Source organism: Mustela erminea, chromosome 4 (assembly GCF_009829155.1).
Source record: "Mustela erminea isolate mMusErm1 chromosome 4, mMusErm1.Pri, whole genome shotgun sequence".
Classification (NCBI taxonomy): Eukaryota; Metazoa; Chordata; class Mammalia; order Carnivora; family Mustelidae; genus Mustela; species Mustela erminea.
Window position 1 is genome coordinate 1,803,077 of NC_045617.1, and position 17,336 is coordinate 1,820,412.

The following is a 17,336-nucleotide window of genomic DNA, read 5'->3' on the forward strand; positions in this document are numbered from 1 at the left end:
GAGCCAGGCCGGTGTCCCCGCGCCGCCCTGGGAGGCAGGGAAGGCCCCGCCGTGCGCCCCACGCTCCAGGCGCCTCCGAGGCTCCCGGTCCGTGGCCGCTGCGGCCTTGAACACTTGCCTTTTCCCTCCAGAGCCGAGGTGGCTTCTCCCCTCACTTCCTCCCTTCAGTCCTGCGTCTCCCTGCACTCAGCCATCCGTGCTCGTGTCTCTGCTCGTGTGACTTACTGCGAGCTTGTAGTCTCCAGTCAGGCACCCGCTTCCCTGTCCGGAGCTCCTCCCGCATGTCAGGGGCCTGGACAGCCGGCCAGGAAGGAGAGGACGCGCGTGGCGACTCTCGGGGTGAACGATCTGAGGCCCCCACTGGGTCCGGCCCCAGGAGCCCTGCTCTGGCCCTGCTCAGCCGGCGGGTCCTGCCATTCTGAGGTGCGTCCTGATCTGCAGAATGGGCTTGCGGTGTGGGGATGTGACGGGGGGAGGGGAAGCATGTGTCACGCACGGAGAATGACAGATTTGTCCCAGAGAGGTGGCATGACAGAGGCTGAGGAAGTGGCTGGAGCCAGGGCTGGGGGAGGGGCCGGAAGGTTCCAGGAGTCAAGCGTCCTCTGAGTGCTGGGACCAGATGGGAGGAAAGTCTCCAGAACCAGACAAACCAGTTAGTGTCCTGGTGTGGGACAGATTAGGAGCCTCTGTCATTCCTGAGTCCTGGAGGTCTGAGCAGGAGCATTTGGGGAGGAGCGTGGGGAGGGGGAGACGTGGTGCGCGTGGGCGTGGTAGGGAGGTAGTGCTGCCAACGGGGCCTGGACGGGTGGGGGCAGGGAGTGCAAGGGTGGAGCTGGGGGAGAAGGCTACAGGAGGAGCCCGGCTGTGACTGGGGACCTATTTAGGGCAATCGGCCAACTGTAGCCAGGGTGCTCGGGGAGCTGACAGACAGTGTGTAGTACGCGGTTTCCAATGCTTAGTTTGGCCTCGGGGCCAGAGGAAGACGGTCACAGCCGGCTGGTGCTGGTGTGCTAAGGGACCTGTCGGCTATCTGCGGTGGAGACACTGCATGGCAGCCCTCTGAACATAGCCCACACCTGCCTGGTGCTGGGGGGGTCCGAGATGAAAGACCCTGTGTAAAGGACACAGTCCTGAGTGTAGTATGTGCCCCACCCCCCCAGAAGCCGCGGACCACGAGGCCTGGGAATTTGGTTGATGCTGTTTTAAACAGAATCAGACAGTCCTGTTACTCCCACGGGGCCACGGGGTTGCATGTCAGTGTCTCACCATCGCACCTGGTGTTACCTCCTCACCGCGTGAGCTTCGTTGTGCCTCAGATGATGATGATGATGACGACGGTGATGACGATGAAGGCTAGGTCAGACAAACGATCTGGTTCTTTTTTGCTTGTTCTTGGGCTGCAAATCATTTTCTTGATCGGCCCTAAAAGGAGGAGGTTGCAGGGAAAGAGCTCAAAGCAAGAGGATTCCAGGGCCCCGATGGGGAGAGGTGAGCCAGACACAGAGAAGGCCACCTGTGCAGACTCGGGTTTATCTGACCGGGATGGTTCAGCTAACGCTTCTGACTGGAAGCAGGTTTCTCCCAGCTCAGAACGTCAGTGGACAGATACGCGCGGAGGGCAGGAGGTTCGTCCACCTCTCATGACAGCTTTCACGTGCATGTATTTGGGATAGATACTTTTGAAATCTTGAGCTGAAGCTAAAGTTTGCCTATTTTTGTTTCCCCAGTCATGCCTTCCATTACCCTGGGCTCCCAGCACTGACGCCCTGTGACCTTCCCTCCCTCCTCCATGGACTCATGGGTGGGCACTGAGAGACTGGGCCCCTACAGGAGGGAGGACAGTGCTCCAGACCGCTGTCCACATGGTCTGCAGAAACAGGTCTCCCGCTGATAAAACTCTCACTTCCAGCATTGCCGCCATGAACCTCGCTGGTTATAGCAACTCTCCCACTTCTCTAAAGAATCCCTCCCAGCTTGGAAACCCTAATTCTTGGTATTTCTCAAAAAAGACTCTCCCACTCCACCATAAACAAAACTATCTCATTCTCTATTCATGGGCCAAGCTGGGAGCAGAGTACTTGGGGAGAGACATAGTATGGCTTAGATACCATGTGTCTAAATATTTAGACAGTTGAGAGAGGCTGCAAGAAATTCCAAATCTGTGTAAGAATTGCAGTGTTCATCAACCCTATGGCAGCATTAGTCAGCAAATTATAAACGTAACTGGTCACAGCGTTACTGTTTATTCTTCTGTGTGGATGTTGGGAAATTCTCCACGTGAAAGCAACAGAAGAAAGAGAAACAGAATACTGATTAAAAAATACCTAAATAGGATGATCAGACCTGCAGTTAGTAAAAAACTGATAGAATCCAGGCCTTGAAAGGACAAGTCCAAAGGATGATGGGGGCACGTTTGCAGCTGACCCTAAAGTGCACACACACAGGAAGTGCCAGGGCGGGAGCACGGCTTGTGTTGGCATGGATGACAAAAGAGTCAGGGGAAAACCCAGATAATATCCAGAGGTCTGGTTCAAGCACAGTATGATGAGGATAGCTAATGCTGAACTGCTGCTTAAGATGAACCAGGCCCTCTGTGCGCATTTTCTCTTTGTCCTCACAACATTCAGAGAAGGAAACCAGGTAAAGTGATGAGGCTTTTTGACAGTCCAGTATGAGAACATGTTGGCCTAAGATGCCAGGGTGACAAACATAGCCCCGAGCTCCATGGGGGAGGCCTGCAGATCCTGACATAGAACGGTGTAAGCAGTCTGGTCCAGGCTGGGAGAAGCACCACAGAGGGAGGTATATCAAAGCACACTGACCACGACTGCCCACTGGCTCTGGAACACTCATGGCGGGCCTGCTTGTGCTGGCATGGGGAGGGGCAGTGAGGGCAACAGATGGGGATAGCCAACTCTTCACTCCTTTAGTTAGACGTAAAAGCCATTTGCGTGTTGAAAGGATAACCCTTGATGCTGATAATTTAACTCCGTTGAGTTCAGCTGTGCACGCAGCAAGTGAGGCAGAGATGCAGTAGCACACCCAGATGCCGCCAGGCAACAACATCTTGTCAGGAAGAACCATGTGTGAAGATACTGCAGTGTCTCCAGAGAGGCTGAGAAGTAGCAAAATGGAAGCCAGAAGAGGGGCACTGTTTCATAATCATAGGAATTCTAACATAGCTCATGCTGATTGTTGTAGATCATCATGACGACCACAGATACCCCAGCTTCGTATCTTACTGTTTCCTGAGTTTTATTTTCGTGGTGTGCTTTGTTTTGTATGTAAGTAGTAACTGCAGGATTTATAATAAAATATTACAAGCAAACACCACTCTGGATAAGTGGGTTAATGGTCCCTTTAAATCTCACAGGCACCCATCTTCTAAATCTTGGGAGAACTAGGAAGAAGTAAGAACATCTGTGGCTGGGAGCGTCTTCTGATACTGTGTAAATACCAGAACAGCTTGGAACAGGGTTTGATATTATGCAAAAGTGAGTCAGAAAAGCAGCATTCCTGAATTAAAAACAATTTTACTATTTCAACAAAATATGAGAGGCTTATTGACATTGGTATAAAGGCAGATGCAAATGGTGTCATCGTTTATAATGTTAAAAATTAAAAATGTTAATCATCTACATATTTTAGCACAAAGATAATCATGTACTTTTAGAGGCCCGTGGTTTCCATAATGAATCCTTACAATAATTAAAGAGGAAAATTTAAAAAAAATATCCTAATTCAGTTTCACATAGTAAACATTGGAAGTAATAAAAACTTGGGAAAATTGTTTATGAAAAGATATCGATAAAGTAAATGAAAAGTGTTTAGAAAGTACTATCTTCATCTTTAATACTACCTCTGCGACTAAAAGTAATCAAGCGTTTCAGACATGAAACACTTAATAGCACTTGAAAAAAAAAGGGTAACACTGATGTAGATGCTTCATTGTGAACTAGATGTTGATGCTACAGAGCGAAAATATGTGTCTGCTGAAGCGTGAAAACAACTTCCGGGAAAACTGACAAACCCGGGCAGCAAAATTTCAACTGTTACCGGCCACACTTCATTACTTTCACGTAAGAATATTGTAATCATGTATTTGAAGGGCAAAACACAGGGATTTGGAAGATAGCTGGAGGATTTCATGATTTCCTGGGGGTGGAAAGGGAGCATGTAGTACATTTTGATCATTATTATTTGTCCTTTAACAATTTCCCTGGGAAATATTCCCAAGTAAAACACGTCAGGTATGCATAAACAATGTCCTCATAATTATAATTACACTGGAATTGTAACTTCATTGTAATTAATTACATAGAGAGGGTATATTATTGCTACCCCATTTTCATTAAAGTTTCCGGATGTTTTCATTTAGGTTGTCTAAAATGACCACATTTGATTATATCTGGATGATTGAATAAAATATGTAAGTTGATCACCTTTTATCTTTGCCCCCAAAGCTTTGTATTTGTTTCAAATATCAAGAAAACAGCGGAGAGAAATAAACACTAGGTGTGACGTAAATTGGGAGAGTTTGTGGGCCTCGTGGGTAGCCGGTGCAGCTGGGTGTCCGCATCTGTGCGGTCTCTCTAATAACAAGGTGGTTAGATATTTGAAGACGGGCTTTCGTAACACGACGCTCCAACAGAGGAGCCAATACTTTCCTTAGCATCGTAGGAAAGACTCGGTTCAGTCATTACAGCGAGGGTGAAGAAAGCTTTCACGTACTTATTCTTGTAGGCCGGAGACGCTCTGGACCGCCGTCCCCGGTCTGGGGCTCCCCACACCCACTCCTGCCCTTGACACACACGGCACTTTCTCTCGTGCTCTGTTTAATGTTTACTTTCTTCCCTCTACACCGTCAGGCCCCCGGGACAGAGCGCTCTCTTATTCTGGTGCTGAGAGTCGTGGCTGGTGTGTCCTGCACAGCTGGAACGGTGCCTCCCTCCTGGAGGGTGTTCCTTGTGAGCCAGTGAATGTATAAAGTCAGCAAATGAGGCCAGGAGGGAAAGTGCAGGCTGATATTCGAGGGAAGAAATCAGATACGACATTGGAAATGAAACATGAATACCTATTCCAAGAGGAAAAGCAGCCAGCTTGTCTAATAAATTATGTAAAAATGCACTTGGGGTCTAATTGGAAGAACTAAGAAAATAAAATGAAGTGTTATGGTTTTCACATTTTTGATGTTCTGGAATTAGGTGAAAGGCCATGTGAGGTTCTGGAGGTGGAGAAAAGGCTGCCCGCTAACTGAACACGACACCGCAACAGCCGGCGTTCACGACCCAGTTTGACAGCGGAGACACCGGAAGCACGAAGCGCCAGACAGTGTTGCTGGTTGCTTAGACTCCAGCAAGCACTGACCAGGGTTTCTGTGCCATGCACAGGGTCATCGATGTCCGGAGAACTCCTCCTTGGAGACTGAAGTCACCAGATGACTGCGCATTTGGTACGGGTGTCGCCGCAGACGCCATGTAGACCCCGTCATGGACCGGTGTTCTTCCCGGAGCACCCGCACCTGCCGGAAATCGTCCCACACCTTCCGTTTGCCCTGCCTGGAGAACAGCCATGGCCAGCTGCTGCGGCCGCAGGAGGGACAGGCGCCCCGCAGCCCTCGCCGGCAGGGGTGAGGATGGGGGGGGGACGGACGCGTGGCCCCAGGCCTCCCTGGTTGTCCCCCCACGAGGCTCCACGCCAGCCGGGACTGGTGCTGGTGTCCTGCTCTGTCACCCCACGTCCTGACGCGCGGCGGCGATCCCCGTGTTTGGGGAAAGGCGCCGGCAGGCGGGTGTTCCCGTTCACGGGACCGGAGGGCCCAGCTCCCGAGACCCCCTTCGGAGAATTCCGCTTCCTGCTGGGAGCCCTGCCCCAGGCGGTGGGACCGCAGAGGCTTTGCCGGTTACCTGTTAGTTTTCCGCGGAGGGTGGAGGGGGCGGGGAAGGGAGGGGAGACCCTGGCCCCGCAGCTCCTTCCTTCGAAGCAGGCCGCCTGGCGGGGTTGGCGACACCTGCTGCTGCCTTCCCGGCTGCGGGCTCCCGAGTCCCAACCCCGCGGCCTCCTCGCCTCTGCTCTCACCAAGCCTGGCCTTCGGTTCTCCTTCTTGTCCCGAAGGCACTTCCTGGTGAGGCTTGGGGACGGTGTCTGTGGGGTCTTTGGTGACACTAGTGGGAGAAAAACATTGGCTGCTTCAGGGTAAGACCAGAAATGGAGGAAAAGAAGTCACAAGTGTATTTAGGACTAGCGTGCGGGGACCCACGCCAGACTTCTCTGTCACGTTACGACCCAGTTGTTAGAAAAGAGCCTGATTCTGTGGGGTGTCCGGGGGGCTCCGCCGGTGGAGTGCGTGACTCAGGTCAGGATCTCAGGGTCATGGGATCGAGCCCCCCGTAGTGCTCCCTGCTCAGCGGGGAGTCTGCTGGAGACGCTTTCTCCCTGCCCCTCCCCCAATAAATAAATAAATACATAAATATTTATGTATATATTTATTTATTTTATATTATCGATTATATTTATTTATAAATGTAAATAAATACATCTTTTAAAAGATGTGCCCAATTCTGTATTCGTCTAGGCTGCCTTTGGTCACTTATTATGTTGATTCAGTGAAAACTTGGTCCCTGTACAAAACTAGATAAAACCTTGACATACTATTTTTCATATCACGGGGGTGGGATGGAGAGAGGTGCTGTCTCCCGAGAAGCGAGACGGTTCCACAGAAGGCGGAGCGGCCGAGTCTCTCCACGACCGCCTCGCCTCCACCCACGTGCTCCGCAGAGCCCAGAGGAGGGGAAGGAACCGGAGAAATCAGCAGGGCCAGTTTGGCCGCTTTCGTCCACGAGGTGGGCTGTAGCAGGCGTCACGGGAGCGGGCCACCAGGTAGGACTCCAGGTACAGGAGTCCCGTGCCGGCTGTGCGCCTGTGGCAGGGACCCACAGCCCCAGGATGAGGCCATCCAGCACTCGCCCAGCCCCGCGAGGTCTGCTGTGTTTGAGAGGCCTGCCGTCAGTCTCTGGAGCTTGGCCCGGCGCCGGACGTGACCTTGGGGGCCGACCCTCCACCTGATCGGACCAAGGATCCGTGCCCCGGGGAGGCCGTCTGCCTTGGGGGCCGTGCCAGGGACTGAGCTGGCTGGTGACCAACTGACCCCATCAGACCTGGTCTGGGGGCACGGCGCGCTAGCCCCCAGGGGGAACGGCCCTCCTCCTGAAGGCTGGTCTCCAGGCCCATGGCTCACCTCAGCCCTGGCCTGGAGACCCGACGGGTGGGAGAGGCTTCCTGGGCCTCCAGTTCCACTGACCATCCCCATAACCCCCGGGTCCCACCAATCTGGGCCTGTCACCTCTCTGTCGCCTTCTAGACCCTCCAAAAGGTAAGTGGGGAAACTGTTGATCCGCTAGTCACAAAATCCAAATAGTAATAGTCAGCAAAATGGCTCTGGGTAGCATGTGCGGCTTCCCGTGGAAACACGGCCCCAGCATGGTGGGCAGGCAGCGCTCTTTCCAGTCGTGGGCGCAGGCCGGAGGTCCCGGGGGCTCGCGAGGCTGGTCGCAGTGGGTCTGCGCATCTTCGAAGAACATGAGCCTGGCTCTCAGGCCAGGGACAGAATGACCTCCATCCTGGCCTTGTGGGAAAGCAAGCCGGGGCGGGGGTGGGGAGGTGTTCAGGTCTGAGCATGGGGATCGTGGCCAGTGGAGGTCAGATGGCCACAGAAAAGTGACAGGGGCGTTGAGCGATGGGCCCATCTTGGTTTGTGGGCTCTCAGGGGCATGCTGTCCTGCAGAAATGGGCCCACGTCCCCAGGAACGAGTCAGCTACGTCAGGGAAAAGTTGAGTCCCGCCAGTCCGTTCCAGGATGGGCTCTGGGAGCTCGCCCCGGGGCCGGGCACACATCTCCGGAGGAATGAGCGATGCTGGTCTGGGTCAGATTTGGGCAGGAGGTTCAGGGTGCTTCCTGGAGTCGCTTGTCCCCTTTCCGACCGACTCTGCCTTTGCGTGCCGGGACACAGGAGCACGCCGCTGCTGCGGGAGGCTGAAGGGGACGGAAGCCCTCGCTGTCAGTCTTAGGATTCTTGCTGCTCTTGATGCTGACCTTCTGCTTTGTGAGAAATGAGCCTGTCTAGCTGGCCTGCCTGAGGGGTGGAGCCCGGGCTGAGTTCTGGAAGGCTCCAAGCTCTGACCCGAGCAGCACGTTACACTTGGAAGCCTGTTTGTCCCCAGGCCCTGTCCGCTGGGGACCCCGCTGCCCCTGTGAGAAGGCCAGGAGAAGCTCCCGACCCCATCTGGCTCAGTTTCCTTGCACCAACTGCTCTTCCTAATTGAGGCCATGGAGTATTTTTAGGTCTTGCTTGCGGTCCTGGGATCTTCTGCCGTGGTGTGGAGCGTGGAAGGGAGCCCTGGGCACGAGCTTTTCTCTGAGAGACTGAGTTTATGATTAATGCAGATATCTGAGCCAGTGGGTTCTTTGAAGATGACTGCATTGGAGGTAACAAATATGGGATTCGAAATCCATCGGGATGCAGAGAAACCAAGCAGGAGTCATGCCCGGTGGAACGCATGTCGCACTGGAAACCTGGGTCAGGAGTGCACTCCCCTGGCTTTGCCCAGAGCGGCCGCGGCACACGGAGCTGTGAAAGGGCGGCCTCAGCCGCAGGTGTTGGGACGGGGTCCGACTCGTAGCAGACGCTCTGTGATGGCGCCGCGTGTCCACTGGGCACCAGCCGTGGGGCCTTCGGTTTGGTCCTCCTCTGGTCCAGGACTGGCAAATCCAGGGGCCAGGGGAGAGTGACGAGGCTGGCAGGACCCACACCGGCCACCTGGTGGCCCATCTGGACTGTACGCACACCCACGGCCCCAGTCCGGCCGTGTGGCCGCCGCCGCCCCAAGGGCTCAAGAAGCCTGGTCCCGAGGGAGGCCCTCGGACGAGGCGAGCCGCACTCTCTGCCGCCACACACTCCGTACACACCAGCTGCCGCTCTTCAGCCAGACGGCGGCTGAGCCGGCCTCCGCCGGGAAGGAGGAGGGAGACGGTCGGGCGTCGAACGTCCCGCGGGCGCCGTCAGTGGTGTCGTTGTTCCAACACCGAGTGGAAATCAGGATCACTCTTTCTTGTCTTCATCCTGTCGTTGGTCTGCAGCCCTGTCCCGAGGGGGCAGCCTCCCAGGAGCGTAACGTGGACGGAGCGCAACGACAAGGGAGCTGGGGCGTGGCTCTACGGAGCCCGCTGGAAGGCCGTGTCTGTTTGACAACCCAGCGGCCATGTGCGTCAGCTGTTGATCGAGGCTGTTTTCCTCTCTTCGCTGCAGATGGAAACACAAAGACTCCATTGTGTCCTGGGCTCACGCTGTCCCCGGCTGTCCCCGGGCGGTTGCCTGCCTGCTGGCGTTTGAATGCACGCGGTGTGACACACGCGAGAACGAGCTCTCGGGCCATCCCGTCTTCACACCGGAGCCAGGAGCGTGTCCCTGGTCACAGGGTCAGCTGCCCGGGCCGTGGGTGACTGGACCGGCCTGGTTATCATTTGACTAATCCATACAACCCACTCCCTATGTCCCTCCCTTTTGGATGGTTCATCACAGAAAATCCCATGAGTTTCCTTCCATAGGTGAAGCTGACGCCTTGGCAAAAGGCAGCATTGTTGGAACTCGGGGATCGTTCGGGGAAGAGCAGAAAGGTTCTCCTGGGGGGCGTGAGGGTGGTGGGAGGTGTGGGGACGGACGGCAGGGTGAGGACGACGAGGGCCCAGAGGAGGGGTCGGCAGGGAGCTCGACCCCGCGCACAGGCAGGAGAGGGCTGTCAGCCAGACGCGAGCGCGTCCGACCCGTGCGAGCAGCCCGGTGCGCGTGATCACGCCCGCGGCAACGCGCGTCTTCACGTCTTCCTTCCCTGCCCCCTCGTCCGGACAGCGGCCCGAGGCTTGTCAGGGCCAGAGCTGCAGTCGTGCGGAAGGACAGAGCCACGGAGGAGAGACAGAGGGACGGGCAGCCTGCGGGTGGGTGGCCACGACCTCGCACCCTGGGAGGATGGAGGCGGCGCGGCGTGCTGGCTGAGAGCTCGGCTGGGGGGCGTCGCTCCCGGGTCCGCCAACCCAGGGCCCCAAACCCTCACCACGGGGCCTTGGGGACTCTGGGACGGCCCTGTCTTCTCGGCGGTGAGATGCTGATGGAAACAAGGCGGTTGGGAGCGTAAATGAGTTCATCATGAAAAGTGCTCGGAACAGTGTCTGCTGCGTGATTATGGTCCTCGTGTCCCCATTTTGAACCAAGGGACAGAGTGTCCCTGCTTCTCGCCGCCGAGGCTCACTGGGCAGGAGACAGATGACGCGAGCTCCGTTCGGGACACAAATCACACGGACTCCGGACAGAGGGAAGCGGAACTGAGGACGGGGCCCCGGCTCCCCACAGTGTCAGAATCCTTCCTCGCCTCCGACCTCGGCCCTTCAAGGCCGACAGGAAGCCGGGGGGCCGTGCAGAGCCCGAGTGAGTCTCTGAGCGAGGCTCCGGCTGCCCTTCCCCCCGCAGTGCCCTCACGCCCCCTGCCCCGAGGCTCGAGGTCAGCACCGTCCACGTCTGCTCACTTGGCTCCCGCTCAGCTCCCAGATCTGGGAGAACTTTCCTCAGCCAGACGGAAGGACGGACGTGGGACAGAGAAGGCTCCAGAAGGGAGACTTGACCTCCCGCTGAGGCCCCAGTGAGTAGGGTGAGGGTCTGCGAGGGGCTGTCCTGCTGGTCGTTCATCAGGGCTGTGGGACGCAGGAGGGGACAGGGAGAGCTTGCGGGCACCGCCGGGTCTCTCTGCGGGGGGAGGGGGCGGCAGGCCGTCTCAGCGGGGACGCTCTTCTTACCTGGAGGTCTCCGTCTCTCCATGGCGCCCGATGTGATTTCTGTCCCCAAAGCCGACGAGCAGCGGTGAAGGTAGACGGGCCCACGGGGACGACCGGGAAATACTCCCACAGGCTCGGACCTAGGAAAGATGAACCGCAGGTTAAAATGGAAAAACTATAAAATCGTCCTTAGCGAGCAGAGCAGAGCCCGCACGGGACGAGAGGGACGGCGGCTGCGGCACGACCCAGGCCCCACGTCGGCCCCTTTGCTGCCGAAGCCTGGAACGGCGGCTGCGGCACGGCCCAGGCCCCACGTCGGCCCCTTTGCTGCCGAAGCCTGGAACGGCGTCTGCGGCACGGCCCAGGCCCCACGTCGGCCCCTTTGCTGCCGAAGCCTGGAACGGCGTCTGCGTGCCCGCCGCCCTCAGAGCCCAGCTCCCGGCCGCCCACGGTCCGACGGCCGCTGTCTTGCCGCAGGGCCGGCCGGCAGGGGAGGGCTCGTGGCCTCTCCCGAGAGCTCTCCGCGCACACGCCACCTGCTCGGCAAACATCTCCGTGCTGGACAATCAGGGAGCTGGCCCTGCGGGAACCCTACTTTCCTTCGCCGCCGCTGCAAGCTTGACGAGCTGCCTCTGGCTGGCCCCCCCTGAGCCCTGGCCCTCAGACCCCCACTGCTCGGCCAGGCCCGCACTCCTGCCGCTGTCTCTCTTCAAACCTCGGCCCGGGCCCGGCTCCCTGCCCTTCCCCCAGAGCCCGCTCCTGCTTCCCTCCCACCCCCCTGGGCTGCTCCCTTCGGCCTCCCCTCCTGACTCCTTCCCGGGCCTCTCAGTGTCTCAGGCCTGAGCCCGTCCTTGCTTCTCCTCCCTGCACTAGCCCCCCCAGCACCCTCAGCTTTGTGCCCGGCTCCGTGCGGCCCCCTCTGCCGAAGCCCAGCTCTCAGCTGCCTCCCGGCCTCTCCACTTAGACCGGGGCTGAGAACCCTGCCCCGAACCTGCCTCTGCGGGCGGTGAGGGGCGCTCAGCGGCACTCGGCTCCCCACCCCACGCAGCATCGGATGGCTCGGCTCACCGGACCGTCCCTCCGGAGGCTGGTCACTGCCGGCTCTCTGCAGGGACGATCTCTACGATCTGCATTCAGTCTTGACGACATCCTATGCACACTCCCCCCATTTTACAGATGAAGTAAGAGGCCTGGGAGGCCTATCTGGGCCGAGGTCAGGGGCCAGCTTGAGCGACACTGTGTCCTGCCTCCTGATGGCTCGCAGGCAGCGGGGAAAGAGGGGCTGTTTCACGGTGGCGTGTCCCAAGCCCAGTGTCTGGGCGAGTGGAGGCCGTGGGGAGCCCCATCGTGGACAGAATCGCCCCCTGCTTCCGTGGCCTGGTTCCAGATCAGGACAGCAGCTCAGAGGGATACTGCTTGTCTGCTTGTTCAAGCCAAGCATTACTTTGTCCCAGGCTGGACGGAACGCTCTGGAGTGGCAGCCTGTGTAAGTTACGCTTGTTTTTTGTTTGTTTGTTTGGTTGGTTGGTTTGTTTTGCTTTTTTTGTTTTTGTTTTTTTTTAAGATTTTATTTATTTATTTGAGAGAGAGAGTGAGAGAGAGCATGAGACAGGAGAAGGTCAGAGGGAGAAGCAGACTCCCCAGGGAGCTCGGAGCCTGATGCGGGACTCGATCCGGGAAGTCCGGGATCATGACCTGAGCCGAAGGCCGTCACTCAACCAACTGAACCACCCAGGTGCCCAAGTTACGCTTTTTTTTAACTGAATCAAACAAGCTCGGACTTCCAGCCCGGCCACGGACTCCTGCGTGAGGGACAGACCCGGCACCTCCTTCCCCCGCTGCCGGTCGTCCTGGGGGGCTTGGGGGCCTGTGCCTGTGTCTGCAGGGCAGGCGGGTCCTGAGCACGGAGGGCTGAGGCTTCTAGGTCCATGCATGGGGCCAGCGGGGCTCCCTGCATGGGCACGAGAGCCCCTGAGGCCCGTGAGGACCCCGGCCGCAGAGGAGCGATCCTAGGGCCCCACTCTGCCAGGCTGGGCTCCCACCCCCTCCTCACACTGTCCTCGGGGTTTTGCTTTTTGGCTTCTGGGAGTAGCACTGGGCACAAACCACCCTTGGGACTAACCCTGGGACCTGGGCCGCCTCCCCTGACAGTCTTTGCCAGCAGCCGACGGCAGCGCCAGTGAGGCCCTCCTGCTTCCCTGGGCTCAGCAGCCGGCACGCCGTGGACAGCCGTGCACGGGGCTCCTCACTCACTGGTCTAACTGGTGTCAGAGAGGCCGTGAGCTAGTGCTGCAGAATGGGACTGGCGACGCCCGGCCTCCCACCCGGTGGCAGGCTGTGGACACGGGCGCTGTCAGGCGCCGTGGGCCTCCCGTGGCAGGACACCTGTGGCTGGGAAGCCAAGCCGTTGGCCAAAGTGAAGGCCGCACGGATCTCGCCACAGATCTCGCCACAGATCTCGCGGCTCCGTCCACCTGATGCACACTCGTACCGCGATGCGACTCCCGCACGTGCCTCCCGGCCCCGCGGTCTGCGAGCGCGGAAGGTGGCGAGGGCCCCGGTGTAGCCCGCGGGAGGAGGAAGAGCTCCAGGAGCCGGGACAGGAAGGTCTTCCGAACACGACACCATGCCAGCTGGGTGGGAAGAGGGGCCAGAAAACACGCCTGCTCCCATGCACGGGTGTGCAGATGGCGCACCCGCTGCACACGTGTCGCATGGCGAGGGGATGGGGCGGAAGAGGCTGGGGCCAGCGTGCGCCCTCACACCCCACTGGATGTTGGAGTCCGTCCGCGGCCGGCGGCCGGACAGCAAGTGGGAGACTCAGCGCAGCTCCAGGTCCGGCCCCTCCTGTCACCCGTCGGCGCCCACGGTGCCCTTTGAGGAGGCTCACACGCCCCCTCGCCCCGACGCCGCCACCCGGGTTTGAGGGCTGCGCCCGGCATCTCTGGAGCGCGCCGTCCACACGGTTATTAGAGCGATTACTTCCCTCAGCCGTGTGTGAGTTAGTAATTAGCCTGCCTGTCTCCCCTAAATGATAGCCCTCCGGACAGGAGGAGCCTGTGGCCCTCGTCGCGGCGCCTCGCACAGACTCGGGGATCGGACAGACGCCAGCAGCGGGAGGGTACTTCGGGGACCCCAGGAAGGCTCGTGCCTCCGTGGTGTGGTTCGGAGATGGGGTCGGTGGCGGGGTCTCCCTTGGGTGAACTGGGGTGTGGGGAACTGCGGGACCCAATGCCAGTGTCTGGGAGACCGTGGAAGGCCACAGAAAAGCCCAGGCCGTGCCCAGCCACGTGCCGCCGCAGTGTGGGGAGGTGTGGACAGGCTGGGCCCCGGGCATCGGCTGAGTCTGAACTTGGGATGTCCATATGCAGGCAAAGACCCGTCCTATGTTCCACTTGGTCAGTCCTCATAGTGTGTCTACACGACGCCAAACAGTGGCACGACTTCACCAATTAAAAAAAAAGTCATGTTCCACCAATGAAAATGGGCAATGATAATAATAATTAATGCAGTATTGGACTCGATCGAAACTTGGTTAACTTGATGGATGTCTCTTGCACCCGGGACACTGAGGCCTTCTTAGGAGAGATGCGGGGGTGCAGAGGCGGCAAGTTCTCTGGTGGAGGCAGTCCAGGCCTGCTGGGAATGGAAGGGTTAACCCCAAGGGTGGTTTGTGCCCAGTGCTACTTCTAGAAGATGCCGTGACCTTCCAGCAGTTTACTCAGTGATCCGACGCTGCTTTTCATCCTGAGATCCCAAGCTTGAGGTCACCTTCCTGTCTCCTGGGCCCCATAAGGGGTGAGGTGTGGCCCCATAAAACCAGGCAGTTGTAGGTGAGATTGAAGGCAGCTTTGGTGGCAACACCTTTGCCCCAGTGAGTCATGAAATCCTGATCTTCCAAAGCAGGAAGGGGTTTTTGGGGTCACAGCCTGGCACCCTTCGTGCTTGGGGACCATGGTCAGGGCCCACAGAGCCGAGCCGTCACGCAGGCTTGAGCCGAGCAGCCTTTTCCTTCTGGCCCTCAGGTGTCGTGTAAGCTCCGTTTCTTCCCGTCTGCCACACAGCTGAACTTGCCACCATTCCAGTTAAGAGAACAACCCAGTTTCAGACCTCACAAGCCTACGGTCTGCACGGAGGATTTCAGCGTGGTTGTATAGTCCCTAACCCAGGCACTGATGGAGGAGAGAATGGTAACAGGAGTATTACCTGTGACGCCGAAGTATTACAGTGATTTTACGCTGGATGAGGCTTTCTGGGCGTCACACACGCTAAGCGTGTGACAGTGTGTATGGTCACCACGTCCTTCCAGAAGGCCCAATTTCATGGGCCGCTCGCAGGGGAGCGCAGGACACACAGAAAGGCGCCCCTTGGCCCCCGGCCACCCAGCGCGTCCGTGGCACAGACTGCAGGGCTCCCCCCGCCGTGGGTGGACCCCAGAGAAATGTTTCATTCATGTGAAGCATTTTATTAACATTTTTCAAAGGGCGAAAAAACACTTCTGATCACATCCTTGCATTTTGCTTTAAACTTAACAGTTGTAAAATCATAATAATACTGAATAAAAACCCTAAAGTTGTTTTCAAAAGTTCAACGTGTTGGCCCGTGAGTGGGAGATTTCGTCAGTTCGTGTCCGGCGCCGGGAGGGAAGCTCTCCCTGACAGCTCAAGCCACCTGCTGCATGTCCTGGTCCCCAGGGGCCCCAGACCCGAAGGCCCAGCTCCGTGGGTTCCCACACCCTCCGTCCTGGGCGTGACCCGCCGGCCCACACTCAGCCATGTTCTTCCCGAATGAGCGGCTGCTCTCCGGAGCGCGGGCGCGGCCACCCTTGGGAACGCGTGATCCCAGGTCCCCACCCGCCGGCTGGGGCTCGGCGACGTCCCGGTCCCCCAGGCCTGGGCGCTCTGTCGTTGAAAGGTCCTGCTCTGAGATACGGTCTCAGTTTCCGAGGTCTCTTCCCAAGCCTCCGAGTTCTATGATTCATGCTCTTTGAAATCCTGGGGCCAGTGCAGCGAGGCTGGGCGGTTAACGTGCGACCTAATTGGGGCAGGTTCTCCTCCGAGCGCGGCCGACGCCCAGGCAGCAGCACCGGCCTGGGCCACTCCGTTTTCTCCTTTTGTTGGTTAATTCTTGAGATGGGTTTGGATCTTATTCATTCTTTTCCTCAGTCTAAACCCAGGTGCTTTACCCCACAGTCCTGGGCCGGGCCAAGGGTGGGCGGTGCCCTGGGGGGCCCAGGGCTGGACATTCAGCACCGAACTCCCTGGGATAGGACACAGGGTGGTGGGGGGGTGGGTCAGCATATGCTCCAGTGGGGCCAGCGACCCGGCCACTAGGACACGGGCAGGATGGCCTCACGCTGACCAGCGAGGTCGAGGACCCCAGCTGCGTTTGTTGGCATGTGTCTCAGCCCCGAGGGGACAGCTCTGTGTCTGCATCTGGGACCTCCTGTGCTGGGGAAACAGCTGGTGCCTTCAGTGCTGTTGGTTGACTGGGCTCATTGTGTTTACCTACAACTGTCTTAACGTCACCTGGGAAGTTTGGAGAGTTTTGTACGGACGGTCTGGAATGTGAAAATCTCTGTTTACTTTACGCCAGAGGAAAACTCACCAGGTTGAGGAGGGGGGGCGAGGTCATGCCTTCAGCCCACACATCCATGAGCCTGGGCATGGCGTGGCGGGGTCTGCTGTTCCACAGGGTCTAACTGTAACCCCTTCTCACATGGGTAACGCTTTCACACGCGGCTGGAGAGGGTTGGGACCCTTTCCCTGTTTACAGATGAGGCATAGGTTCCGGGAGCAGGGCCAGGCCCCAGGTCACTGGGCTGGCTGATGACAGAGAGATGCCAGGACCCTGCTAGGGGCTCACACCTTCCAGTGCCTGTGCCGTCCCCAGGGGCCCACACGCCTCGATGGGGTCCGTGAGCACGAGGAAGGACTGGGCCTGGGCATCTGTGGCTCCTCTCCCTGGTGAGAACAGGTCTAGCTTTTACCCAAACTGCAGAGGAGAACCCTGGGAAGCCAAGAACGTGCAGAAACCATGGAAATACATGATTCTGAGCAACTTTCAGATTCGGAACTGACTCTCCAAGCTTCCTTCCCAGGGCGAGGAGCTGTCCTTCCCAGTGGTGGTCCCCAGGTGGTCCCCTGGAGGGTCCACGAGGGACCCTGGATCTCGCCCCTCGAGCTGATTTCCACCACCCAGGCTCGAGCCGGCTGTGAGGCTCTTCATGGAGGTGCCCTGGAAGTTGAGAGGGCCGAGTGGCCGGCAGTGGTGGTCAGGACGGGATGCTTGAGGAGGTGGGGACAAGGGTGTGGCAGGGGACGCTGGGCACCGAGGATGCAGGTGACACGTCATGGGTTGTGCCCTGCGGGGAGGACCTCGCTCACGCAGCAGGAGTCTGCTCTTATTGGAGCGAGTCTTAGTGCCCTCACTCACCATGCAGGATTTACAGATCCTCCTGAGGTTGGGGCTGAGGTCCCCAAATGCAGCCGCAGTGCTGGAGCGGCCTCCGAGC

The 17,336-nt window shown here is 58.1% G+C and overlaps 1 long non-coding RNA gene across 1 annotated transcript; it reads right to left on the reverse strand.

Annotated features, from left to right (window-relative positions):
* Nucleotides 1-8,099: 8,099 nt before the first annotated feature.
* LOC116587956 lies at nucleotides 8,100-16,875 on the reverse strand. Its single transcript, XR_004284714.1, has 2 exons — nucleotides 16,430-16,875; nucleotides 8,100-10,962 (listed from the first exon to the last, which is right to left on the reverse strand). It is a non-coding gene; the product is annotated as an uncharacterized LOC116587956 (long non-coding RNA).
* Nucleotides 16,876-17,336: the final 461 nt, after the last annotated feature.